Genomic DNA, 27,177 nt, shown 5'->3' on the forward strand with positions numbered 1-27,177 from the left:
AGAATTGTCACTCCTCATTTTCAGGTGTCAGGTGTGTGATTATTACTTATCACATTTTCTACCCCTCTCAATTTAGGTTTTGTTGATTCCTTAGTTGAAAAGTTTGTATCTTGGACCACAGCAATGTGGGAGTGGTCATTGTAGTGTCGCTCTATCCACAGAATACACACAGACACGATTGGGGGTACCAGCTCGTTGATTCAGTTCCTTCTTTTCCAGGGCTAACGGCTAACTGACCCCTTGGTCCCCGGCTCCTCCCTTTCCGCCCGCCCTCGTCCCTCACTCGGGCCGGTCCTAGTGCCTGTCCAGTTTGGTCACTGGGCACTGACATCATTACATCTCCCCCCTCTGTGAATAAAAGAAACAAAATATATAAACCACAGCAAAACAGCAAACGGTCTTTCTTTAAAGTTCTTCGATAAGGCGAGACGGTTTTGTGATCACACGTCTGGGGCGTGACTGGAGGTCGGGACTGTCGCGCTCATTCTCATCGGCAATCTCCATCAATGACTGACTGTGATTTGGCAGTGTCTCTGGTTCTCTCTGCTCCAGCTTCGGATCGGTCAGTAGCTTTTTAACATTGGGTCCGCACTTCTTGAAGTACGTCACGTTCCTGGTAAATCTTCTTCCATCGGTCTCTGCAGTGATCATAGTTCCTTTTTGTTGTATCACTTTGAGCAGAACCTCATGGTATCTGCAGTCAGTCTTTCGGTGCTGCTCTTGTCGTGCCAGTACCCAGTCTCCCTCTTGGATTTGAGGGGGAGTAGCATGACGTCGCTCATCGGCATAGTCCTTCATCTTTTCCTTCTTTATTTTGTCTCTGGCCGCGATCTCCTCATGGTCAGAGTCGGGATACTGTTCGTTCGCTGCCGGATTCATCATTGGTATTCTGGTGCACAATGGGCGTCCCAGCATGAGAGTGGCAGGACATTTGCCTGTGGTGGAATGAGGCGTATTTCGGTATGCTCGCAATACCTCGTTGAGTGCTGCCTGAATGCTCTTTCCGGTGAGTTCTGCTTGCTGAATGGCCTTCTTGATCGTGGCCATGAAACGTTCGATCATTCCGTTGGCCTGCGGCCATAATGGTGTGATCTTGCGGTGTGTGAAGTTGAGGTGCTGAGCAAAATCAGCAAAGTCATGGCTGTTGAATGGAGGCCCATTATCTGACTTCACCACTAGGGGAATGCCCCATGCGGCAAAGACCTCCTCTAGGATCAGTATGGCAATCAATGCTTTCGTGGATGTGCACAGTTGTGCGATGGGCAATCTGGAGTATTCGTCCATGACGACCAGGACGTATTGGCCCGATTTGATTGGCCCAAAGAAGTCAATGGCAATGTGTTGCCATACACCCTCCGGTAGTGGAGACATTTGTAGTGGTGCAGGGGGATCCGGACGGCTCACCAGTTGACATTGCGGGCAGTCTTTCAGGGTCGTCTCCACCATCAGGTCTAGTGTTGGGAACCAGATTCTTTCACGGAGTGCTCTTTTTGTGGCTACTATGCCCCGGTGTCCCTCGTGTGCTAGGTTGATGACCCCTTGTCTGAGTCGTCGTGGGATCACTATTCTGGTGTCTCGTAAGATGAGACCATTTGCTGCTATCGACAGTTCCTCGCGGACATGTTTGAATGCCGCCATCTCTTGGTCATTTTGTTCACTGCTTTGCGTGTGTCTCCAGCTGTTAGTTTGGATCAGACGTTTCACCTCTTGCAGGGTGGCATCAGTTTGCGTCGCTTCACAAATGGCCTCCAGTGGAACAGCCGGAGGCCTCGATTGGTCTATTACGAAGTGAATGTATTCGTCCGCGATTGATTGTTCTGATTTGCTGGATCTGGTGGGGTGCCGGGACATGTAGTCTATGGGGTTTGCATCTTTTCCTGGCTTGTGAATTATGGTGTAGGTGCATTCTTGGAGCCGTAGGCCCCATCGCTCTATTCTCGGTGGCATTTTTGCTCGCGGGTTTCCAAAGATTGTGGTCAAAGCTTGGTGGCCAGTCACTAGTGTAAAATGTTTTCCAAAGATGAAAATGTGGAAGTGTTCACACGCCCAGACAACAGCCAGGCTTTCTTTTACTGGCTGTGAATATGCTCTCTCCGTGTCCGTTAAACTTCTGCTGGCGTATGCTACTATGTGCCATTGGTCTTCTTCTCTATCGTATTGCGCGAGGATGGCTCCTAAACCTACGGGACTGGCATCCACTGTTATCTACGTCTTCTTTTTTGGGTTGAAGTAAGCCAGGTTTTTTGCTGATTCTACAGTTCTCTTGATCTCTCGAAATGCCCCTTCACATTGAGTGGACCACTGGAAGGGCTGTCCTTGTTTAGTGAGCATCCTTAGCGGGTAGCTTAGCGTGGCGTAGTCAGGTATATATCTGGAGCAGTAGCTAGCCATGCCTAGGAATGATCGTACATCGCCTACGTCCTCCGGGCTTGGTGTGTCGTTTAGCGCTGCTACCTTTTCTGGGTCTGGTTTCATGCCACTTCCAGAGAATATGTGTCCGAAAATGTTTAGCGTGGGTTTGTGAAATTCACACTTATTTTGGTTGAGTGTGAGGTTGGCTTCCATCAGCGCCTGACAGACCTGATCTAGTGCTTTGTTGTGTTCTTGAGTCGTTGCTCCATAAACAAGGATGTCATCGCTATAGTTTAGGACCTGTGGAATGTGATGTATTGTTCTCCTGATGGCCTCTTGGAATATTTCCGCTGCTGATGACACCCCGAAGCTTAGTCTTTTATATCTGAATAATCCGAGGTGTGTCGAGAATGTTGTGATGTATCTTGACCTTTCGTGCAGTTCTAGTTGGTGGTATCCTTTGTTGAGGTCTAGTTTTGAAAAGATCTTGGCTCCATTGAGTGAAGTAATCATGTCACTGATGTGAGGGCCTGGATGTCTCTCTCTCTCTATTGCCGTGTTGGGCACCCTCATATCCACACACAGACGGACTCGGCTGGTTTCTCCTTTCTTTGGTACTACCACGACTGGGGAGACCCATGGGGTTGGTCCATCTGTTCTCTCGATGATGTCGGCTTCTAGCAGGTCTTGGAGTTCCTTCTCCACGGCTTCTTGCAGGTGAAACGGGATTTTTCGGTGGTGTTGCGCCACCGGTGTGATTTGTTCGTTTATATGCAATTTTATTTGGCAATTCTTCATTTTACCCAGGCCTTGAAAGAGCTTGGGGAACTTCTGGATGAGTGCTGGTTTATCAGTGACTCTGAATAAGATGTTCACCAATTTCAATCGTTCTGCAGTGGCTAGGCTCAGGAGGCAGTCGGCTTCAGGCCCCTCGATGACATGGATGTAGGCTGATATTGTGAGATCTTGATATGACAGTTCGGTCTCAAACTTCACAAGACACGTTAGTGGCTTCTTGGACATCCACGTATACACCTGTACATGGGCATTAACCAGCTTTGGCGGTGGTTTCATGCATTGGTATTCTGTTATTGGTAAGTAGTTTAGCGTTGTCCCACTATCTAGCACGAACTTGGTGGGGTGGGAGCCAACTCTGATGTCTAGACGCTGGTACTCTTTCAGCTGATCAAGGTCAGCTACACAGCAAAGGTATTCCTTCCGATCTTGAGGGATGGGCGATGGGGATCGGGATTCTCTTGATGACGACCGCCGAGATTGACATTTCCTGCAGGAATGGCAGCTGGATTGTGACGACCCAGTGGATGAGTCTCGTCTATCCTGGACTGCTCTGACATGATGACAACTGTTTGAAGACTGGTGTTGTCGGTACCTTCCCCGGTGGTCACTTTTTGGTACAACCCCGCACATGCTTTCAAAGTGGTTGTCTCTGCCACACTTCCGGCATTGTTGTCCTAATGCTGGGCATGCATCTGCATGCGGGAAGTCGTATCGGCATCTGTAGCATGTGGGTTGTCTGTCTAATCGTCCCCTCGTATGACTTGTATCTTTGTGTCCTTTGCTTGACTGGTGGTGATGTCTCTTGGACCAGGAGGAACGCACCTGTGGTGGGGATCGTCCGTGCACTCGTAGAGACTGCATCCTGAATACTTGTTCCCGTCTCTCACCTTTCCCGGCTTCCATTTTCTTCGCATGTTCTTCTGCTTGTTCATCTACTCTTGTCATTTCTACGATCTCTTCCAACCCATAGCTTCTCTTGAGCAATTTGCGTATCAGTGGTTCGGAGAGACAACCTTCTATGACTCTTAGTCGCAGGGCGTCGTCAGTTGAAAATTTGTCAAAATCACAGTACTTCGCCAATCGTCTCAGACGTGTTACGAATGCCCCCATTTGTTCACCTTTCTCTTGTGCGGCCAGGTTGAATGTGTACCGCTCAAAGTCGATGTTCCTTTTGTGTAGGAACTTGCGGTCTAGTGCTTCGCGTACTTTATCGTAGGAATCAGAGGACTCTTCTGGTAGTTCTTTTATGATTCGTTCACCTTCCCTGCCAATCAGGTTCTTGAGAGCGAGCAGTCGCTCTTCGGGGTCTGTCACCTTGGATGCTTTCATGAAGTCCTCAAAATCTTCTATCCATTCTTGCCATCGCGGACCCATGCTCCTGCCAGATTCAAGAACAAGGGGCTCGGGACTGCGTAGAAATGAGGCTCTCATCATGCTTGTGGGGGCTGGGTTGGGCATTGTACACCTGTGGTTCCTGACTACTTTTACAGTCCTAATTCACTCTCTGTTATGTTCTGTTGCACTCGCCAGTGCTTGTTTGTTACTTTGTTGCACTCGCCAGTGCTTGTTTGTTATTTCCATTGCACTTGCCAGTGCTTGTTTGTTACTCCCGTTGCACTCGCCAGTGCTTGATTGTTACTTTGTTGCACTCGCCAGTGCTTGTTTGTTATTTCCATTGCACTTGCCAGTGCTTGTTTGTTACTCCCGTTGCACTCGCCAGTGCTTGATTGTTACTTTGTTGCACTCGCCAGTGCTTGTTTGCTGTCTTTATTGCACTCGCCAGTGCTTGTTTGTTGCTTCTGTTGCACTCACCAGTGCTTGTTTGTCACTCGTCAATGCCTGTTTGCTGTTTCAGGCTCTTTGCCTGACTTCAAAATGGCCGCCGATGATCCCTCGCAGGGGATTGGCCAATGCTGCCTGACTCCAAGATGGCCGCGCAGGAATCTCGTTTCTGGCGAGATTTCGGCCGTTTTTTTTGTTTTCTTCACCGGGGACACGGTTAATCAGCGCTTTCACTCACCGCATGCAGCCAGGATCCACCGCTGGAGTCATAAACAGGTAGGGCAGCTTTCTTTTTCTTCTACCACCGGGGTGGGCTCCCGGGGGGGACTTTGGGCAGTGTGCTTCGGCCTCTTTGCACGAGGCGGGCTCCGCTGTTTCCGCCGCCGAGGTGGGCTCTCGGTGGGCTCTCGGTGGGCGCTTCTAATAACGCGGCCAAGCCTCCACGCGCGAGGCGAGCTAAGGTCTTTCCGCCGCCGGGGTGGCACCCGATGGGCGTTATGGGCAACACGCTCGAACCTCCAGACGTGGGGCGAGCTCCAGGAGGGTCAACAACCGCTGGGTGCCGAGTTAGCCTACTTCACGCACGCGTGGGGACAGGAAACCTTAGTCACCAGTTGTAGTGTCGCTCTATCCACATAATACACACAGACACGATTGGGGGTACCAGCTCCTTTATTCAGTTCCTTCTTTGTCCAGGGCTAACGGCTAACTGACCCATTGGTCCCCGGCTCCTCCCTTTCCGCCCGCCCTCGTCCCTCACTCGGGCCGGTCCTAGTGCCTGACCAGTTTGGTCACTGGGCACTGAAATCATTACAGTCATAGTGTAGACAAAGTATAGCATTTTCGTTTCTTTGATAGAGTGTATCATACCGTCCACATTTAGAGAATGTATTAAAAGTTATTTTGGGAGGCATTGGTACAGAGCATTATCTTGGTATTTGCAATAATATGGATTATTAAGTGGTGCAGTTTGAGGTTGAGCAGATAGCGTCCTTTGGTGGGTGAGTGAATCCGTGAGAGTATCTGGCGCAATGGTGTAGGTGAGAGTTTTAGCCATTTGTCTGTTAGAAATTACGGTTATAAGTGACAAAAAGGGTAAAACCGGAAAGAAGGGGCCATGGAATCTGCCCGTTTACTCTGTCCCACTCTCACATTGCCGCTTTCTCCAACCTGTCACCACATTCTCACTCTGAACTTTGTCCAATGCCAAATAAATAAGAAGTCCTTTCCCCACGAATTTTAAAAAGTACGAGGCTGTGAAATTAAATCTTTGTCTTTCAGAGACAGGAACCTCGTGTGGGTTTTTCTTGTTCGTGCCTCTATCCACCTCAAATTACTACTGATTATTACACCCGGTCCTGTAACCAGATTGGTGTCACCCCATGATGGGGTGACACCCGGTGCGGTCCGCACCCCTGCACCCCCCTAGTGACGCCACTGATGGACATCAATTCACCAAAATGTCAGGGGTAGCGGGATCTGACATCAAATGCCATTTGACCCCAGTGCTTCACAGGAAGTGACATCATTTAACCTTTAATGTCACCCCAGAAGTGATGTCATGCAACCTTTGACCCTGGTGATTTTGCAAAAATTACATCACTAAAGGTATAAACTCTACATTTAGTGCAAAATTCATACCTTTATCATATCATCCCAAATTGTGGTTATGAAAATCTGGATTCGTATAATCGTTCCGGACTCGAGAATTAAAACTTCACCGAAACATGGCGAATTTGGTATCAAAAGACCGAGAATGACGAGCACATCATGTACCTATATTTTCAGCATATTCGAGTGACGATTTCACCTCGAAATCGTCATTTTTCTAAACCCTTGGCTCCCATTTATGTGTTGCCCTTTACATAGGCCTTAATCCAGCTGAATTCAATTCCACAAGGACACATACTCCTTAATCGACTTTTTCATGACCTGTACAAGTTGGAACCATTGCCCCAGGCTGAACTCGTTAGGTCAGTTCCCCTCCCAGTGGCCGAGCAAGATAGCATCTAGGCTCAACAAACCATAACACCATTTCAGCGCGCACACCTGCCATATCTCGACTCACATCTATCTCCACTCTTTTGCTTCACTTACTTTATGGTGGGGCGGTGCCCGTTTTTATTAGGGGTCCAGTGATATCTGATGAAATGTTGGGCCTTGCCAAGTGATTTGTTGTAGGCAGCACGAAGTGAAATATGGACATGTCATCATGACTCTGCTTTTTCTTTGTACTAAAAATATGTTAACGATTTACTTTACAACCAAGAATGTTTTGCCTGAAGCCCAAAATTGTGTATAAGAAGAGACGCCTGATTTTGCAAAGGCGAGCAGTCTCCTGAGAATATACTTCCCCGTGTGTTGTATTCTAGGACACTTGTTACCTTGGTTGCAGCCAATAAAATCGATCCTTGACTTCACCTAGAAGACTCTGAGTTTCTGTTGGTCTGGATCAGGAGGAACCCGAGGTCTCTGGGTGTACCCTGACACCGCTGGGTTACCGGTTCTGTGCCGGTTCTTAAAAACCCAGTACCTCAAAATCTTTTCTAGTCACCATCCCTACCTCTCACAGCTCTGCCTCACTAACCCTCTCCCCTCCATAGCTGCTGTGTTTGTATTGTCTTCCTTCACCATCTTCCTCTAATTTCCAACATTTCATATCATACTCACAATTTTCACAGTTTTTCTTCATCACCCTGTGATGTGTCCTCTTCTCCCAGTTCACCTCTCAACCACACCTTCGTTAAAACCAATTACACCTATCTTATTCTCACAGTTCACTTACCTATTCCTTCCTACTACCACTTCTCATTACTATTATTCACATGTTATTTCCAGTTCTCCCAGGGCTGTGGTTTAATAAAGACTTCGGGGCAGATTTAAAAGCCCCATGCGCCACCGGTGTATCACGTTCCATGACGCACCAGTGGCGCAGCCTGCTAAGGTATATTTAAAAGCACAGGTAAAGTCACCCTGCGTGACTTAACCTGTGCTTGTAAATATCACCCCTGTTCACGCAGCCCTTTACGTGTTAGGGGCGGGACATGGGTGTTTCTGTGGGTGTTCCCACACAACACTCATGTCCACTGGTGCATTTCCAGATTTACGAGAAATCGTACACCTGGAAATGCGTCAGTTTGCTGCGCCACGTAGCCAAGCGAAAGGAGGAGAAATGTTCCTCGTTTTTTCCTCTTTCAATGCGTGCTGCATTCTACAGCACGCATTGAAAGTGGAAAATGCCTGCAGTGATTGCTTTTGTGCAGGAAGGTGCCCCTTCCTTCACAAAAGCAACCTCCCCATGGCGCAGGCATCCTTGCACCATGGTGCAAGGGTGCCTGCGCCGGAGCATGGCTGCTGTTTCTGCGCCAGCACAGGGGGGAGCACAGGAATGCGACATATCATTGTAGATATGTCGCATTTCTGTGCTCTAAAAGTGCCACAGCATGGCGCAGCCAAAGGGCTTGCGGTGCCACACTGTGGCTCTTTCTTGTAGATCTGCCCCTAAGGGTGTTCTGTTCCATACACATGTACATGTTCAAAGATGCTAGTCATGCGCACATAAATTTCTCTTTTTCTGATACGTCAACAGGGTTGTTGTTTATTTTCCTGATGGGGGCGCCTAGGCCTGACAGCTCATTTATGAGTGCTTCCGGTGTAATCATGCAGGCAGCCATCTTTGATTGGGTAATCAGTTGTTATCCCCCTGAAGGCGTGTGATGACGTGCCCATGAGTTCACCTTGCAGAAGAGTAACAGCTGCGAGGTTTTGGAAGATGACGTGCATCCTGGCTGAGTGTACGAATACTGGTCTTTTTATTCCAAAATAGGGGAGTCAAGAATACCCTTGGAGACCTGGTTGTTGATGCTGCTTTTGTTTTTTAGTACAGCACAGCTGTCAGTTGAATGTTTAGTTGTGCCCATGTTTTATCGTGTTTATTCAGCAGGCGTTATTTATTCTTTTGTCCCAGAATTGCATTTAGATCCACATGAGGCATTGATACAATGTCAATTTAAGATAAATTGGCAGTAGTATGAATTAAGAGTGGGCCACCAGCGTCATTTGGAAGCGTTGGAATTGCTCGCCCTTGTATCATTTCTGCGTGGGCCTGAATCAGTCCGTTAGTTGTCAGGCAGGCTTGACCAACCAGCGTGGCTAATTCATGAACTGCTACTGTTCAATTCCAAATAAAAGACTTTATTGTTCTACATAAGCTTTACGCATTACTGCTTTGGATAGTCCCTTTTATTTTTATTCACTTTTCTGCCGCAGCAATTTACTCACAGTGCCCCCCTCGCATTCCTTTTCCTTGCAGGCTTTCACCTTTATGGTTGCTAATGTAATGATTTTTTTCTTCCTTCTGCTTAGATTGTTTTTATTTTTACCCCATCTGGTGTGCCACTTACCTACTCTTTGTTGAGGATGGTGAAGCAGTACCTACGCGGGGTGCTCCACCACCACCTTTTGTCTCCTGCAGTCAGAATTCAACGCATGATGTCACTCCTTACCTCCTTGAATTTGGAGAATTGACGTCGATGCTTCCACCAATCCCTGTGCTCACATTTGCACTCTGATAAACTCCACTGGCTCTTCTGCCATCCGAATTCCTCTCATAATTTACGAACCTAAGGCAGCCTCCCATTTATCTATGCCCTACATTTAGTGCAGAGAATCTATTTTACTTCCTAAAAAGTGGAATGATTGGCTAAAATAAAACATTTCAGAGCAATTGATTTCATCCTTTACCTTGTGCATTTCAACCTCGCCCTGGTGCACTTGGCCTTTCCCTTTGAAGCGAAAAGAATAGCGAGCATTTCAATGAACTTATATTTCAGCCCATTTCTCTTCTTTCATCATCTTATGAATTAAAAAATTGATTTTTTACTTGTGTTGAAGTTAACCATTTGTATGCAGTGCTGGGTCTCTTCTAGGTTTGCTATAACAAGGACTTTAATATTGATCTCTGCTGACTTCCCCATTGCATTGTACTCTGCAATATCGAGTTCAAGAATATTGTGGCACACTAATATTGTGGACAAAATATCGAGGGACAAAGGGACATATTTACAAGGGGATTGCGCCACCAGAACATCATTTTTTACTACGTTCTGGTGGCGCAATGCCCTGCACAATATTTACAAAGTGGCGTTAAGTCACTTTGCTTGGCTGGCCGCCGCTTTGTAAATATGGTACCTTTTCACACAGTTTTCTGCATGAAAGGGGTGTGTAATGGGTGGTGCTGTAGGCATTCCACCGCAACAGCCATTGCATTTTTACCCTGCCCCAGATTTGCAAGGATCTGTAAATCTGAGGCAGTTCCAAAAACGAACGCCATGCAAAAGCAGGCATTAGATTGGTGCAACAAGGAGAAATACGTTTATTGCTCCCCAGTTTTGCTTTTTCTATGTGTGCTGCAAAACGCCTTTAATGATTGTTTATGCGCAGGAAGGTATTCCTTCCTGCACATAAACAATCATTAAATATTGGTGGTTTGCTACTTCAGCAGCACACACAGAAGTAGCAAATCACCATTATGGACTATTTATGTCAGAAAGGGACACCTTCATGCACATAAACAATCCTTCCCTGCAACGCAGGCACCCTTGCACTATGCCGCAAAGGTGTGTGTCTTGGCACTAGGCAGCTATTTTTAGCGCCTGCACAAGTGAAAACACAAGGGTGTGCTGTATAGTTGTGATTAAGAAACATCCCTGCATTTTTGAAGTGCCGCAGCATGGCACTGCCAAATATGCCTCACTGTGCCACTTCCTTGTATACATGCCCCAATGTTTTAAAAGGCTTCTGTATATAGGAAAGTATGGATTTCCTATTCTTAACTCCACATCTATGTAACTTGAAGCTATATCGTCAAGGTCCATAGATGTGGAGTTAGGTATGGAGAATCTATACATACTTACCTGTCAATATTTCATCCCTCTGTGTTCTGTCTATATTAGTGTCCCACAATATTATGTTGTCGATAATCAGGATCCTCACCCTTCTATTGACTGGAGGCAGTGTGCTGTTAGAAGGTCACTCAGAAAGGGGTGTAATTAGTTGAGTGCCATATTAATCATTAATGAAGCCTATTCCTTTTTTAATGCTTTTATCAGCAACAATGTAGACATAATGGAAGGAGAGGCTCGCCTTTTTGCAGATGATGTCAGTCCATAACAGAGTTAATGCCATGGAAGGACTAGGGAAGTACAAATGAATTACTTTCACAGAGCTGGAAATGATGCTTCACCGTCACTAGTGATGCAGTTAAGGATGCAGTTGGAGCCTGGAGAGTGGTGCAAGTTATCTCCCAGTCAGAGGCACAAAACTCATGTTTCATTTTTTCCCAGCAGGCCAAATTTCTACATGGAAAACAAGCATTGAAAATGCAATAGGTCTCGCAATAGAAGAGTTTAACTTTTTTCGTTTTGCAAATGGATGAGTGGCGTTGCGTGGATGAGTGGCGGTGCGTGGATGAGTGGCGTTGCGTGGATGAGTGGCGTTGCGTGGATGAGTGGCGTTGCGTGTGTGAGTGGCGTTGCGTGTGTGAGTGGCGTTGCGTGTGTGAGTGGCGTTGCGTGTGTGAGTGGCGTTGCGTGTGTGAGTGGCGTTGCGTGTGTGAGTGCCGTTGCGTGTGTGAGTGGCGTTGCGTCGATGAGTGGTGTTGCGTGTGTGAGTGGCGTTGCGTGTGTGAGTGGCGTTGCGTGTGTGAGTGGCGTTGCGTGTGTGAGTGGCGTTGCGTGTGTGAGTGGCGTTGCGTGTGTGAGTGGCGTTGCGTGTGTGAGTGGCGTTGCGTGTGTGAGTGGCGTTGCGTCGATGAGTGGCGTTGCGTGGATGAGTGGCGTTGCATGGATGAGTGGCGTTGCGTGGATGAGTGGCGTTGCGTGTGTGAGTGGCGTTGCGTGTGTGAGTGGCGTTGCGTGGATGAGTGGCGTTGCGTGTGTGAGTGGCGTTGCGTGTGTGAGTGGCGTTGCGTGTGTGAGTGGCGTTGCGTGTGTGAGTGGCGTTGCGTGTGTGAGTGGCGTTGCGTGGATGAGTGGGGTTGCGTGGATGAGTGGGGATGAGTTGCGTGTGTGAGTGGCGTTGCGTGTGTGAGTGGCGTTGCGTGTGTGAGTGGCGTTGCGTGTGTGAGTGGCATTGGGTGTGTGACTGTGCTGCCTGTGGCGAGTGCAAACTACAATCAATTGGCACAGAATAAAATAATATTTTTAAAACATGATTTTATTATGCCAAATCACCTATCCACAGCAATGTGGCCGTGCAACAAAATCTGCAATGCAGAAACTGTGATGGATGAATCACAGCTGCAGACTGGGGTTTGAACAGAGCGCCAAGACGGCAAGGAATTGGTGATCCCGCTGTATAAATATATAACAACATAATATAACACTGCAGCAAACACTACACGAAACCATGGAAGGTGTCTGTCAAATCCAGGCATTTCTAGCACAAAAGTGAAGTGTATAAAAAGAGTGTGAAGATTTCCTTTGTACCCCTAACAACTCGCTGCTGATTTGTGAAATATCTTTTGGGGGAGAAAAAAAAACTGACGTTAAGTCGTCATTGACCTAAATCAGCAATGTCATGAATTAGACGAAGTGGCTTGATTGAAGAGATTACATTAAAATGCTTAACTTCCCTCAAATTGTCATCTTGTTATTTGTTTTCCAAGACAAGTCTTTCTATGAATGATGTGATGAATGATGTGACGCAACTGTGAATTGAACTGGCACTAGGGAGTTATTGCCTGATGACAGGACCCTTTGTTAGGTGTTGTGTATACTTCCCAGCAAGCGGGAGGGCCGCCCCGACCCGTTCGTAAAAGCGCTTTATAATGTAAACATATTTACTGCTCCTGAGGCGCCAGCGCATTTGACAAACAGAAGTTCTGGGCGTCTTTAATGTGAATTTGGACCCGGTCCACCGGGGCGGGGAGGCGGGGGGAGGGATGTTAGTAGCAGCTGAACTTTCAAAAATGCAAAACGTGTCTTTCTGCGTATGGCATGCGCCTGGAAACGGGCGTCGCGGCGTGTATTTAGGCGCAGGGGTCGTGTCAGTGTCCTGAGAGGGGCTGAAATGAACTGGGCTATCTATGTCCACATTGGGAGACCACGGAGCCGGATGGTCCCTAATCCCGCCTTCAGCGCCTAGAGGCTGGCCTAAAATAACAACAAGCGCTATACAACCACCAAAATAATGATTTAAAAAAAAAAAAAAAAAAGCTAACCTCTGGAAGTCTGTGCCATGGCAGGCGAGGGTCCCTGTGAATTATTTTCATGCTGCAAAACAGGCCTACTATTCTGGTGACAGGATGACGCAATGTCCCCCGGACAGGCACGGGTTGCACAAGTGCGCGTGCAGCGGAAGTTGTGTTGTTTCTGTGGTTGTGCAGGGATCCTCTGCCCGCGAGGTTACCAGGAAGGACGTATTTATTCATTCACATTTTTGGAAAGGAAGTGCTGCGCCCCAGGGGGTGTGAGTGGAGGTCACAAACGCCACGGGTTGTTCGACCACAGGCTACAAAAGTTTTTTTTCTTTCTCTAAATAGCGTTTGCTTCCAAAGTGTATTTTTGCTTTATTGAACTGTAAAAGCCAAACTATTTGAATTTAAAAAAGAACTGTAAATACCACGTTAATATTACCTGCCTGTGTGCCTCACATCTATCTCAGAAGGATGGATGAAAGGCGGAGCAGGCCCTACTGATGGTACACATCTGTGACCAGCAAGTTTAACGCAAGTCTTAATAAATGTTGCATCAATCAATCCTATTAAACTTGGAAGCTCTTTGCTTTATGATGACGTCACCGCGAGGCTTTTCAGACTTGCTTATGGCTGATTCCCACATTTTAAGTTTTACTGAAAAGCAGAATGTGTTTACGAGTCCGGACCACAAGATGGTTAAATAATGGACAACAAATGAAGCCACAACAGTTAAATCAGCAAAACTACTAGAACATGTAAATGAAGGGTTTCCAACTTTAAATGCATTACTTTGCTTTTACAGTATGAATAAAATATGTTTTCACGTTTTTTGAATATTTTCACATGCAACGAACGAGTGTGAAAGCGGGATGTAATTAGGGGGGAGGAGAAGTCTGGGCAGGCAGGATGACTCAGGGGAGGGGGCTGAGCGGGGCAGAGCGGCATGTGGGTGTGAAGAAGCCGGGCCTTTGAAGTGAAGCTAAGCTTCACTTCAAAGGTGTCGGAGGAATGCGGGCGGCTGTGCACGCGCTTTTAAGCTCAATGCACATGCGCATTGAGCTTAAAAGTCACGGGCACTGCAAGGAATCGCCACGATTCCTTGCAGTGTGGATTAAGAGTGGATAACTCGCAATACTCTCGCCTTGCTCGATGCGCATGCGCATCGACAGGCGAGACCTAAAAACGCAGTGTATGTTACATTTTCTAGACCTCGGAACCATGATTCAGGTACAAACTCAAATTTTTGCCTAAATCAAGAATCCCATGGCCATCAGAGCGAAGAACTATGTAGTGTTCAGGGTTTTAAAACTGTCACAGATATCAGCGGATGGGATCTGCTTGGTAGTGTTTAAGCTCAAAGATATACTTGACCCAGCAGCGTTTGGATTTTTCCTTTTGAGAGGCTTATTAGAACAAAGTTGGGAGCTCCATTTAACACAGTGGAGTGCCCCAGGCTTCTAATGGCTGGTAGAAGTCTGGAGCGCCAACATTCCAATGTTTGACTTTGTTCACAGCTGTTGCCGTTAACATTGGCCTCTCAGAGCCCGAGGAGATTTAAAGCCCCTCGGGTTCCGAGATGTGTTTGTTTCTATTAATTAGAACATTCTGCCCTCTAGGGGTGGAATGTTCTAATAGCCTTAGAGCCTGCCGTTGCGAGCTCTACCGGCCATTAAAGGCCCGCTCCAGCGTTAAAGGCCAAAAGCTTGGGCCTTTATCGCTGGAGCGGGCCTTTAATGACGGGCCTTTAATGGCCGGTAGAGCCCACTATGGCGGGCTCTAAGGCTATATTAGAACATTGGACTGCTGAGAGCTCCATTGAAGACACAAAGCGGCTCAGGGCCTTCTCCATCACTTCATTGCTTGTCTTTTTATTTACCTATGTGGGTGGAATCTTTTATTAGCATTATATCCCTTCTACCTTGGGCTACTTTAACATTCCAATATTTGTTTTTCTGTTTCTCCCTTTTAAATGTAGGACATTCTACTGTCAGTGGGTGGAATTTTCTGAAAGAATTTCTGCCCTTCTGCCTCAGGCTATATCAACTATTAATTGCCGTCTCCACATGTATAGACCCTCATCTGTGGCTTGGGCCTACAACTCTAGTTCAGGACTTCTGAACTTGCATCATAGCCCTGAGAGGCAGGCTGTAATAAGCTGATGTTATAGTAATGATATTTGGTGTTCGTGTTTTATTGAGTGGAGATCCAAATGCTAGAAATATCCACTGGTAGATCTTGTCCTTAACCCATGTGGTGGCCCTTCTAGGGCTGATCTGGCTACCCTATGACCCTGTTTTAGTTATACATAATGACTAACCATGTCCTCCTTCGTAGACTCTCTCTTGCCTGCGATTTCCGGACTTCTAAAATAATCATTACACGTGTAGCTCTTTAAAATATACAGAAAATATTCCCAGATGGTACATAATTTATATTTCAAACAGCTTGGCCCCGTTTTTAACTTGAAAGGCGAGCTGAAATAAATCTTGGTTGCTGGATGTCTCTTGCTGGGTGTCACCGGCCTCCAATCTGGAGTTCGTTGTGACTGTGAAGAAGCTTCTATTTTGAGTCGCTCTGCACGTAGGGCAGAGACCCCAAGAGAAGACTGTGAATTTTATTTGGCTAAAAGTATAGAATTGCATCTTAAATAAAACGTTTCTCATGCTATAGTTACCCACTTATGCAACAGCAGTTTAGAATGAAAGATTATGCTTTTTGGCTAGAACGCTTAGGGGCAAATTTATCAATATGTTATGCAGCTCAGCGCAGTAAGCCACCTTACTGCACTGCATGACAGGGTAAGTGCAGGATTGCGCCGTATTTAACATAATAAGGTGAATTTCTGCCTTTTCCCAGCACTGGCACACAATGTTCTGCCTAGCACCAATGCAGACGCCCTTGCACCATGGTGCAAGGAACCCTGCGTTGCAGGCAGGATTGTTTTTGTGCAGGAAGGAACATCTTCATGCACAAAAACAATCCCCTAAGGCATTTTCCTCTCAGCACACATAGAAAGAGGAAAAAACAAGGAGAAATAAATATATTACTTCTCGTTACACCTCACTTGGCGAGGCAGCCCAGGTTTTGGTGCATTCCCAGGTGTACCACATACAGTAAATCTGGGAGTGCATCAAAATCCATGGTTGTTGCCTGGAAACGCATACGCACCACCCATGCAACGCCTCCTTGGGGCAGAGTAACACAACGCTGCGATTTGCACTGCTCTGCGTTACTCCAGATTTATGAAGTCACTCATGGCCAAGTAAGGTGACATTGTGTGGCTTGCATTTAGTAGTTGTGTCACACATGCACCCACTGCATGGTGCAAGTGATATGCACTTACTTGATAAATAGGGCACATAAAGGTTTTAAAGGACAAAGCAGTTAAAAGTATTTAAAAACTGAAGAAAGACTATTAATGAATTAGAATTAAAACTGTCAAAATTCTTTCATATTGGGTATTTGGTGAAACAAACCCACATCAATTAAGAGGGTGGTTGAAAAGCTTATTACATTCAATGCATTAGACAGATCATGAGGATATGATGTCCTACTTTACAAAATGTTGATGTGCCTTGGCACAGAAAGATGAATGTTTGATTGACCTCTAGCCGACCTTCAAGGAGCAGCACAGAGCAGTACAGTGGCCTCATCATAGTATTATTATATTTTTGACATTACAGACATCGACCCTGACATACTATGCATTTGTATGCTTGTGCGCAAAACACAAACGGCAGGGCCGATCAACTTTTTGAGCCGGAGATGTAGTGTCAAAAAGGGACCGTTGCTCAGTGCCATGAGTCGAAGGCTTAAACATACCTTGCACCAGCTCTCCAGAGGCAATAGGGTAGTCTATATTGCCCCAGAGTTCTTTTAACAAAAGAAAGCATTCCTGGGAAACTATAAGAGAAACCAGTCCTTGTTTTATCCGTTTGCTCATCTTATCTTTTTGTAGGGAGATGTAGCACTTAGGCACTTGATTTGTTCATTTTCTAAGTTGCACAGTTCTATATTTGGAACTCGTAGTAAGATCTTATGGGGAACCACAAAAATCACCCCTCTAACCCAACTCACATCCAGGGTCGGACAGGTATATGGGCAAATCAGGCAGTGCCGGAAGTGTAGGGGGCATTTTTGGGGCTGTTTGTAGGCCTGTTTTATGTCTGCTGGGTTGAGTTTTACTGTTGACTTCCCTGATGATGAAACAGACATTGCCTGCAGCAAGCTCAGATCCATGCAGTCTTCTATACCTTGCAAAACTCTTATACAGTGCGTCTGAACAAGTTAAAAAATGCCCTAATTACAAACATGGGTCACATTTGTAGTTTTCTAATTCATAATAGGGGCACTTTTATTTTGGTGCCCTGGCCTATCTGCTGTCCCAGTTCTACCCTGCGCACATCCTCTTTACACAGAGACGTTTTAAGGCATGGGCAAAGTGGGCTCTGGCCAAGGACCCCCATTTTTCTAGGGGCCCCATCATTAAGATTTCAGGACAGTCCCTAACAGTGGCATAAAGCAACAATGATGGGACCACCTGCACAATATCTAAATGGTTTCTCAAGGTTCCAATATCTCATAAATCTTCAAAGGCTTTACACTGAATGGGAGCCCCCTGAAGGACTTGGGCCACTTAAAGGTTTGGGGACCATAAAAGAGGGTTGTCAATGATCAGACAATAGTTGCAGAGGGCATAAATGAGCTAAAAAGGAATAACAAATTAAGAGCTGTTCCGAGCAGGGCACCCCAAATTATTTTTGGCCCTGGTCCCCCAAAATCCTTAAGATGTCCCTGTCTTCACAACCTTGTGGTCACAATTGAGCGCTCAAAGAAGAGGCATTTATCTCTGCAGCTGGATGTTAACAGTACATTTGCTCACATTCATAACCAGCCAAAAGCTTGCAAGTCAGACAAATATGGGCACGGGAAAGTGTTAATCTAAATCTCACTCCCGTGCAGATTCAAGATCCAACAGAACTTCAATGTAGCTGCTAGGTAGAGTCTCTTGCACCAAATATAGCATTGGAGGTCATATTTATCAAAGGATTGAGTTGACCTTGCATCATACAAGGTGACTCAAGGCCCTGAATGGCTTGGTAAATACAGAGTAATGCAAGGCAGCGCAAGTCTCTGGCCTGGGAAGGCATTCCATGGGTGGAGAGTGGGTGTTAACAGTAATCCATCCATGCATTGTGGCGCATTACCAGATTTACGAAGACTGGTGAATCTAGAAATACATCAAAATGTATACCTTCCTGAGAAAGGTGCAACGGAAAAAAATACCTTTCTTGCCCCTCATTGTTTCTTCTTTCTAAATGTGCTGTAGTCTGCAGCACACTTACAAAGAGGGAAACACTTATAAGGACTGTTTTTGTGCAGGAAGGTGTCCCTTCCTGCACCAAAACAATCCTGCCTGCAACGCAGTCACCCTTGCACCACATTGCAAGGGTGCTTGCCTTGGCGCTAGGCAGCCACAAGTGCACCAACGCAAGGAGAGAGCAGGAATGTACCATATCTTGATAGACATGACATATTCCTGCCCTCTCCATTTGACGCAGCTTAGCAAGATGTCTTGTGTTGTTCTGCATCCAGTTTTAAGTCTGGGACTGGGTACTAGCCATATGTTGCCAAATTTATAGTTACGTCTCTTCTTCCTTGGACCTCTTAAACTTGCATTAAAAAGTCTCAAGAAATCAGCCTCCCTCTCCATTGGGCATTTCTCTTTACAGGCAAAACAGAACTATTTCCAATTAAATGAAAATGTTATTTTAGAGTTATTACCAACATAGACCTCTATCATGAACAAGAAGTTGTATCAAGGTCTTAAAGAGCCACCCTAAAAAATTAATCTCCTTGGGTCTCCACAAACAGCATTGCCACCATAGAGCCTTGATTCAAGTTTTTGATTACTCTTGGAACCCCATACATGTCTCTTAAGTTAGCTGTCTGCATTATTTGAAGCACCTCTTGCTTGCTTAGGTGTCTTCCTTTGGAACGGGACTCTGTCAGACATCCAAGGGCTCAGACCCTGCCTGCAGAGATACCTTGCACCCAGGGCACAAGTCCTAAAAAAAGAAGTGGGGGGACGCTGAGGTCACGACGGGAAGTGACGTCACGAAAGGTGGCTTGCACCATGAGACTCATTGCCTCCCCTCGCTCACCCCTTAGATGCGATTGCTTCAGAGAAGCCAGCGCGTGAGCAGTGTTCTGAATTTGGCTCCGATCTCGCCACAGAGAGGCCAAAGAGTGAATGTGTGGCTCCTTTTGCTCCAGTTATCGAGCTCCAGGTAAAATAAATAGGGGGAGGCCGTCCACCCGCGTGGTACCCCGACTCGAGCCCTGCTTGCACTTGTTTTTTCTTCAGTATTTTGAAATGTTATTTTCTTTCTTTTGCTTGTCTTTAAACAATGCTTTACGAACAATCAGTGTCAAAGCTTGACATTCACATTATAAAGGCTAGACCTATTCGCTTCAACAATGCTTGTTGATATTTTTAACATCATCCGGCTTTTAAAACTTGCATCAAGAGTCTTGGGGATCTGGGAGACGAGAGCAGGGGAGGGCAGTTTCTATGTGTGGAGGTACCAATTAATCGGGGTGAGAAGTGCACCCTGAGGCCAAATTAAAGGTTGCTTTTTGGAGCATTACTTGCAAGTGAAGTTGGGAAATTGGCTTGGATGTATTTTCCCGCTGGAAAACCAAACAGTGAAATGGACGTTGTCTGATAAGAGAAATTGCTGTTATTCTTGAACGCGCGCCGCCATCCAGGGTCGCGCACACCAATCATCCAGGAAAATGTGTGTGCAATTTATAAAGTTCTGAAAATCAATTGGGCCTTGAGTTTTTCCCTTTTCTTTTAAACAAAAACAAACATCGGACGAAAAAAACTATAAATCTACGCCTGCTCTCCCTACCTTTTGCCAGGAGGCGGATAGCCCGTTCCAGACCAGAGGCTGCGCTGTAGCCGGAAACTGGAGGGATGCCACGCATTACTTGAACAGTTATCGATCAATAAACGCTATATTTTATCCCTGCAGGTTTGTTGTGGAAGTGAAAACCGGCCATGCCTGCCGTAGGAGCCAGACATGCTGGTGCAGCTGCGCCTGCACCGCAGCCATTTAGGCCCTCAAGTAAAAAAAAAATGTCGCATGAGAATTAAGTGTAAATGCCACTGCACACTCAAGAGCATGTTTTTGAGACCAACGGGGTACATGCGCAACGCAAATATTTCTGAAGCTAAGCAAAGCCACTTTGAGTGGCTTCAAAAAATTTGGAGCAAAATTGTTGCGTTGCATTACTCTGCGAAAGGTAATCATTCCATGGGCGTTGCGGTGGGTGTTCCCGTGCAACTCCCATGGTTTTTGACGCATTCCTAGATTTACTAAACATGGTGGGCCTCATTTATGAAAAGTGACGCATCGCTGCGTGAAAACAGCGATGCGTCATTTTTCACTGCGCCCTCCTTGCGACACTAATGATGCGTCATATTTACAGTATGACGCATCATGTCGCAAGGAGTTACAGATACGTCAGTATTTCTGACGTATCTGTAGGTGCAAACGTGACGCATTGCTGGGGTGTGTCACAAAAGTGATGCAACTCCAGCAATGTGTCCTTTCACAGGCGCAGGTATAATGTAGCGCAGGGGTTTACAAAGTGACGGATCTACCTAGATGCGTCACTTTGTAAATATGGTGCAACGAGGCACATTTTTTACGCTGCTGGTGCGTCACAAAAAGTGACGCACCGGCGGCGTAAAAGTGACGCACAGCCTCATAAATGAGGCCCGGTGAACCTAGGAATGCGCCAAAAAGGTATACCTCCCCAGGGAAGGCGGAACGGGAGAAATATGTTTGTTTCTCTTCATGTTTTCCTCTTTCTATGTGTGCTGTATGCTGCAGCACACATAGAGAGGAAAATGCCTCCCAGGATTGCCCCTTCCTGCACAAAAACAAAAATAATCCTACCTACAACACAGACACCCTTACTCCATGGTGTAAGGGTGCCTGCCTTGGCGCTAGGCTGCCAAAACTGCACCAGCGCAATGGAAAAGGACAGTAATGTGCCGCATTGGATAAATATGACACATTTCTGTCCTTTTCCTGTGGTGCAGGGCAGCGCAGCAAGGTGACTTGCTACACTCCCACTGCCACTATTGTCATAAATATGCCCCTTATTTCTTTTCCCCATTTCTCTTTGTTCCAGATGCCCTGGATAACATGTTTTGGAATTTGGAAATGTCCCATTTTAGGTCTTTGTTAGCAAAGACCTTTTGATTTCAGTAAAATTATACATGCAATACACTTGGAGGGGTTTCAGACACACCTCTTCATCGATTGGTCTTTTTCTTCATCCCACTGCAGCATACAGCCTGGGGCAATGGGTCAACCACTTCAGTTATTGACTAACTTCTGTGTTAGTAATTAAGGGCCCGATGTAGGTAAAATCAAATTTGCGAGATCTTAATAGCGAATTTTACCGATTCGCTATTAAGGACTCGCAAAATTGAATGTAGGTAGGAATTGCTAAAATATTAGCGATTCCTTAATATTCCTTAATAACGAATCACAAATTGAGATTCACTAATAGGGAATACCTACCCATTCATTCCTACGGGCTAGGAGGCCCCAAGGAATGAATGGGAAGATATTCACTATTTGCGATACGCTATTAAAGAATCGCAAATAGCGGGAGCTATTCCAAGGGTGCCAGGGTGTCAAAAGGACACCCTGTTGCACCCCTGAAATGTGCATGTGTGCATATGTGGTGCACATACATGCCCTAAGGGCATGAATGTGTGCCACATGGCACTTTAAAAAAAGCAAAAAAGAGCTTTTTTAAAGGAAAACGCTAATTACCACCAACTTGAAGTTGGTGGTAATTAGCGATTCCTTAAGGCTAAAGTGCACTTTCTTTTGTGCTACTTACATTGCATTTAAGGAATCACAATTTGCGATGCATTAAATGCAAGAACAAAATAAGGAATCACAATTTTGCGATTCCTTATTTCGCTAGTAGGTTTAAACTCACCTACATTGCTCTCAGCCAAATAGTGATCGCAATCGCTGAAATTCTGCGATTTTCAGCCTTAGCGCTCACTTATTGGTCACCTACATCTGGCCCTAAATTCTGCTCTTTCACAAGGAGCACCTCCACACTCAAGGCACACCCCTTACTTGCTAGGCATTATTATGAAAATGTATGCTTTTTGAGACAAAAAACATTATTTTTCTTTTAGCCAGGTTTTATAAAATATTGGCAATGGTGTGGGAGCTCCCTCAATAATAAGGGTTTTGCAAAAAAAAGTATTCATAATGCCTTATACTGGCAACCTACGGCAGATGTACTGGTTTCGCTAGTGCTTGTTTACCAGTGGTGACCAGTGGAATTTGGAAGCGGATCAAATTGTCTGGTAAAGTAATCTGTTTCCATGCAGTGAATCAGAACAGTTTGAATAGCCAGGCAATCTATTTTGTTATCTGTTTGTTAATGTTAGCTGCGACTCAGTCAAATTCACACTCCAGCCTATGAGTAAAATTGAAAGAGGTTCAGGACCATTGCACACGAGTTAATAAAAGATTATTTAAAGCACAGTAATACTATAAATAGATGAGAATCGTGTCTGTTCTTTCTGCAGTGCCTTTATACGCTATCAAAGCGACTGTTCTGCAAATTATAGATAGTTTTTCACAAAACAGAAATAGTTCAGTGAAAAGCCATCTGCAGTTCATATCATAAAGCAATCGTGACGTTCAATAGCTATGTTCTCAACATGACCAATGCACTTAAAATAATGAATTTGTTTTTATTTTTCTTTCAATGTGGCTGCTCACTAATTAGACAAGAAAAGGAATATGGGCACAAGTCACTGTTTTAGGAGAAAGAGCAGTGCCCAGCAGAGATAAAAGACTGTTTTTATAAATAGGTGAAACAATGGAATTGGCAGCACAGAATGCTTATGCAAAGTAAGAAAGTAATCAATACCGAAGGAAGCACGATCCATATCTCCATTAATAAGGTATTTCAGGATCTTAAGCAGAAACTCTCTGTTCAATTAGGGTGCTTCAGTTTAACCCTTTCTAAGCTGAAAAATAAAGCTGACACTGTGAAGTATATTGTCAAATCCTGCATACAGCAAGCAACGCCAAACCGTCTATTCAACTAATGGCGTAGCAGGGGGGTCCGCCCCAGGCAGCACAAGTTTTAATGGCAGCAGCCTCCCCGCCACTTTTACATGCGGCCGGCGCTGGGCGGCAAACGCAGGAATCGCCAGCACCCAACCACCTCCCCCCGTTCTTACATGTAGCCACTGTGGGGGCGAGAAATGCAAGGACCGCCACGGGGGGCCAACAGGGCTATGGCAGAGGAGCGTCGCACCACTGCTTTTAAATAGTGCAAAGTAAAGGAAACATAAGTGATAATAACTGAGTAATTGTCATTTTATGTTTTTGTGCTGCTTTGCGGGCCTGCGAGTAGGGCGGGGCTGCTCTGCTCTCGGAGCAGGGCAGCAGAGACATGGTTTGCCCACTCCTAGTGCACATGTCTGTTTGGCCGGCCCTCTTAGCCCACCCAAAACAGTAATGCCCACTTTCCTGTTCTCCATGCAAGCTGCATTACAGCCTGCATGGAGAACATGGCAAGCCCACCATTTCCTGGCTGAGCGATGTACCAGGAGGCTCAGACAAATCACAACGCTGCAGTGTTGTGATTGGTCAGGGGAGCCTGGGTGCTTACCAAACACAACGCTGTATTGCACTGTTGTAAATTGGTCAGGGGAGCCAGGCTGTGCTTCCTGTGCTTCGAGTCCGATGAGGAGAGCAGAAAAAGAGATGTTGATCCGGCGCAGCAGGGTAAGTGTTTATTTATTTATTACATTGTGCACCGTTTGACCCCCCTCCTTCGCCCCCCCACGCACCAGCACCCGCCTCGCTTTTGTGAGCCATGAGGCTGCCACTGGTGGCCAAAAGTCTAGCTATCTCACCGTATTCAACCCTGCTTAACAATTACACAATCTTTTCCTGTTTCCGGCAGCTTGTAGGGGGGTCTAAAAGACTTTAAGATGTGTGGGCTCACATTGAGTTGATAGCAGAATCGCCCGAAGAGCACCAATTTAGCCCAGGAACTTCCCCTCCCCATGTTCCAGCAGAGCAAAGTAGTCTGTCTAAGTGATTTCTGCTCTCATTAGGACTGCCTCTAGCACAAGCAGACAGGTGAAAGCATGCATCAGATCTTTCAGACATAAGCAAATGGCAAAATGTTGTCCCATTTGCTTAATCTAATAAAAGCTTTTTGTTTTTGACTGGCAAAAACCTGCCGCCCTGTGTTTATAATTGGAAGAGTGGAGCCCCATCATCTGCAGTATACGAGCTGCCACTGTTTTTTACTTTTCAAATAGGCAGCATGACAAGAGATGTTAGAAATGTCTCTGTCCCATACTGATTTTGTTTGAAGACCAACAAGAGTAGGAAATAGAGACTGTAGACATGGTTACATCGTTAACAACAAAGGAATGATACTTTTTGAATCTTTAATAAATTAAATGCTATTGGAAGAAACTGTGCAGAACTTTCCCAAAGGTTCTTTCATTCACAAACATGGATTTGACCAGAGTGTTTTGTGAATATCGATCAAGTGGGAGTGAAGCTATTGGAGGTGGGAGTTCCAAAAATTGCAAAACTCCAGGCTCATTTCCATAGGCAAACTTCAGTTGCAGATACTGCAAAAATGTTTTTACCAGTTTTCACCAGTCTTGGATGATGTCAAACGGTTTTGTCCAATGTGCAATAATTTGGTGGTTTGGTCATAATGCCTCTTCTTTTTTTGTCAAATAATCTAGGGATAAATTGAGGTCATACACTATTTATATAAATCTTGGGAGTTTGGACATCATGTTTGAAATTAGAAATCAAACACAAGGAGATGATGGACGGAGCACTGAAACTTTTCAGACACTCCCCCCAGTCACAGATCTGGGTTGAATCCATCATCGGATTTCGACAAACAGTCTTACTTAACAAAGTTATCCTTGACTTTACACTTCTCAGTGCTATTAGAATCTTATTTGTCATTGAATGCTTATTAATTTAAAATTGACTGTATCCCAACCCTCTTGCTATTCCCCAGCATAGTCCCATTACTCCTTTCAATAATCCAACATTTACATCCGCACTCATTTACGACTTGCTAATTTTGGAAGTAGTAAGTGAGCCTTAACCGCTTCCATGCGGCGCCGATTCCCCCCCTGTGCTGGACATTCCAGAACAGGGTGCGGTCGTGATGGAACCATTCCGTCATCAGCACAGCTCAACCGTGACTGATGACGGAATGGTTCCGTCACAAGCATCGAAGGGGTTAATTAAAGTTACCATTGAATTGATGCTTTTCACTTATATTAAGCTCCTAATGCCCATTGAAGGATTATTATTTTAAAACTGCCTCTATCCTCTTTCTCTTCCTATTCCCAGCATAGTCCCATGCCACCTTTCAATAACCCAAGTGCCACATTATAAGTCACTTACTAATGATTAGAACTGGTAGTAGTGTGGAAACTTGGCAGAGATCACTGTTAGCATAAGCTGAAGCCATTTTGTTTGTGTCATCCATTTTAGTTAGCCATGTGTTTGCCATGTGCTTCCCTGTCTTCACTGTTGCCAGCTTCTCTATTTCGCCTGAGTCATCATCTATAGTTAACTCCTTTAGCACTGAGCATGAGCACTGCACATGCTCAGAAAGTCCTGCAGCTGCTAGAATGCACCAGTTACAGATTTAACTGTCAGGCTATTTTAACTGATGTCAGCAGTTTTGTAACTCCTCCCACTCTGTTGACTAAGCGATACTCATGTATCCTTATATGTAACTAGCTATTTGTGTGTACACTTGTACTGCCTCTTTTTAGACCACCATGCTTACACTGCAACTATCACAATATAAGAGACCCATGGTTACTGTACTCCATGTGCTGCCTCATACATTGCCTGAGGGTTATGTATCGATGTAGTTCCACTCATGCGTCCTAATAAAATATTTCTTTAATATTACAACTTCTGTGCCAATCTCTATTTTGACAGTTGAAAGGACCAGTGCGCAAAGAAGGGCGACCCCCTGCACCAGTGAGCCTCTGAAAAGGCTTGTCACGTGGGGCTCATCGGTGACTCGGAAGCCCGACGGAGGTTTGGAATCTCGCTAAGGATGTACACTGCATGAGAGGACCCTTGTCTTTGCAGACCAAAGTGCTTTTCCGATATTCCCGATTTGACCTACCAGGTGGTGCCGGTCTCCGACTGAGATCCATTTGGCGTTCGTCTTACAGTGACCATTAGGTCGATTCAGAGCTTGGCAGTTGGAGGCTGGAGACTTTTGCTTGGTAAGGTCGCTAAAAGCAACATTTTTTGTTTTGGGTTTACTTGGCCAAGATTCTGGTTTAGTTTGGGTTAATATAAAAATTGCAATTTATATAGGGAGGCAATGTGGAGATTTTTCTCGAACTTGTGAATTCTTGAACGGTACTGTATTTACGATAAGTACTATTTTTGTTATAATATATTTATTATAATATTTTTGATATGCCTGTTTCAAGCACGCTTCGAAGGATGTGTTGCTTTCTTGTAGGTACCAATTTGAATTTAAAACAAAGTCAGACGACTCCCCAGAGGGGATACCAAATAGGTATATGTACATTAAAAATGTTATTTCTTCCCTAATATAAAGTGCACTGTGGAATAAATACACCAACAGATATCCTGATTTGTGCTGGCCAATAAATGGGTCATTTGATCTTAGAAAGATTCACTATGTGGAACAATGTGTGTTTAAGCGTAAAAGTAGACAAGATATGTTTGACTGTGTATGAATGTGGAAGAAAGAAGCTCATGAGAGAGTGCAGAAAGAACAAGCTTTAGCAGAAAAGAGCAAAACAAAAATATCTATCTGATAGCGCAGAAAATGAAAAATAAAGAAATTAAGGAAATAATAGAGAAAGAGGATAGGGAGCGTCGTCTACAGGTAAATGGCCAATACCCTGTCCGGCAACCCCTTTATCCTCTACT

The sequence above is a fragment of the Lissotriton helveticus genome, chromosome 9 (assembly GCF_964261635.1).
Source record: "Lissotriton helveticus chromosome 9, aLisHel1.1, whole genome shotgun sequence".
Classification (NCBI taxonomy): domain Eukaryota; kingdom Metazoa; phylum Chordata; class Amphibia; order Caudata; family Salamandridae; genus Lissotriton; species Lissotriton helveticus.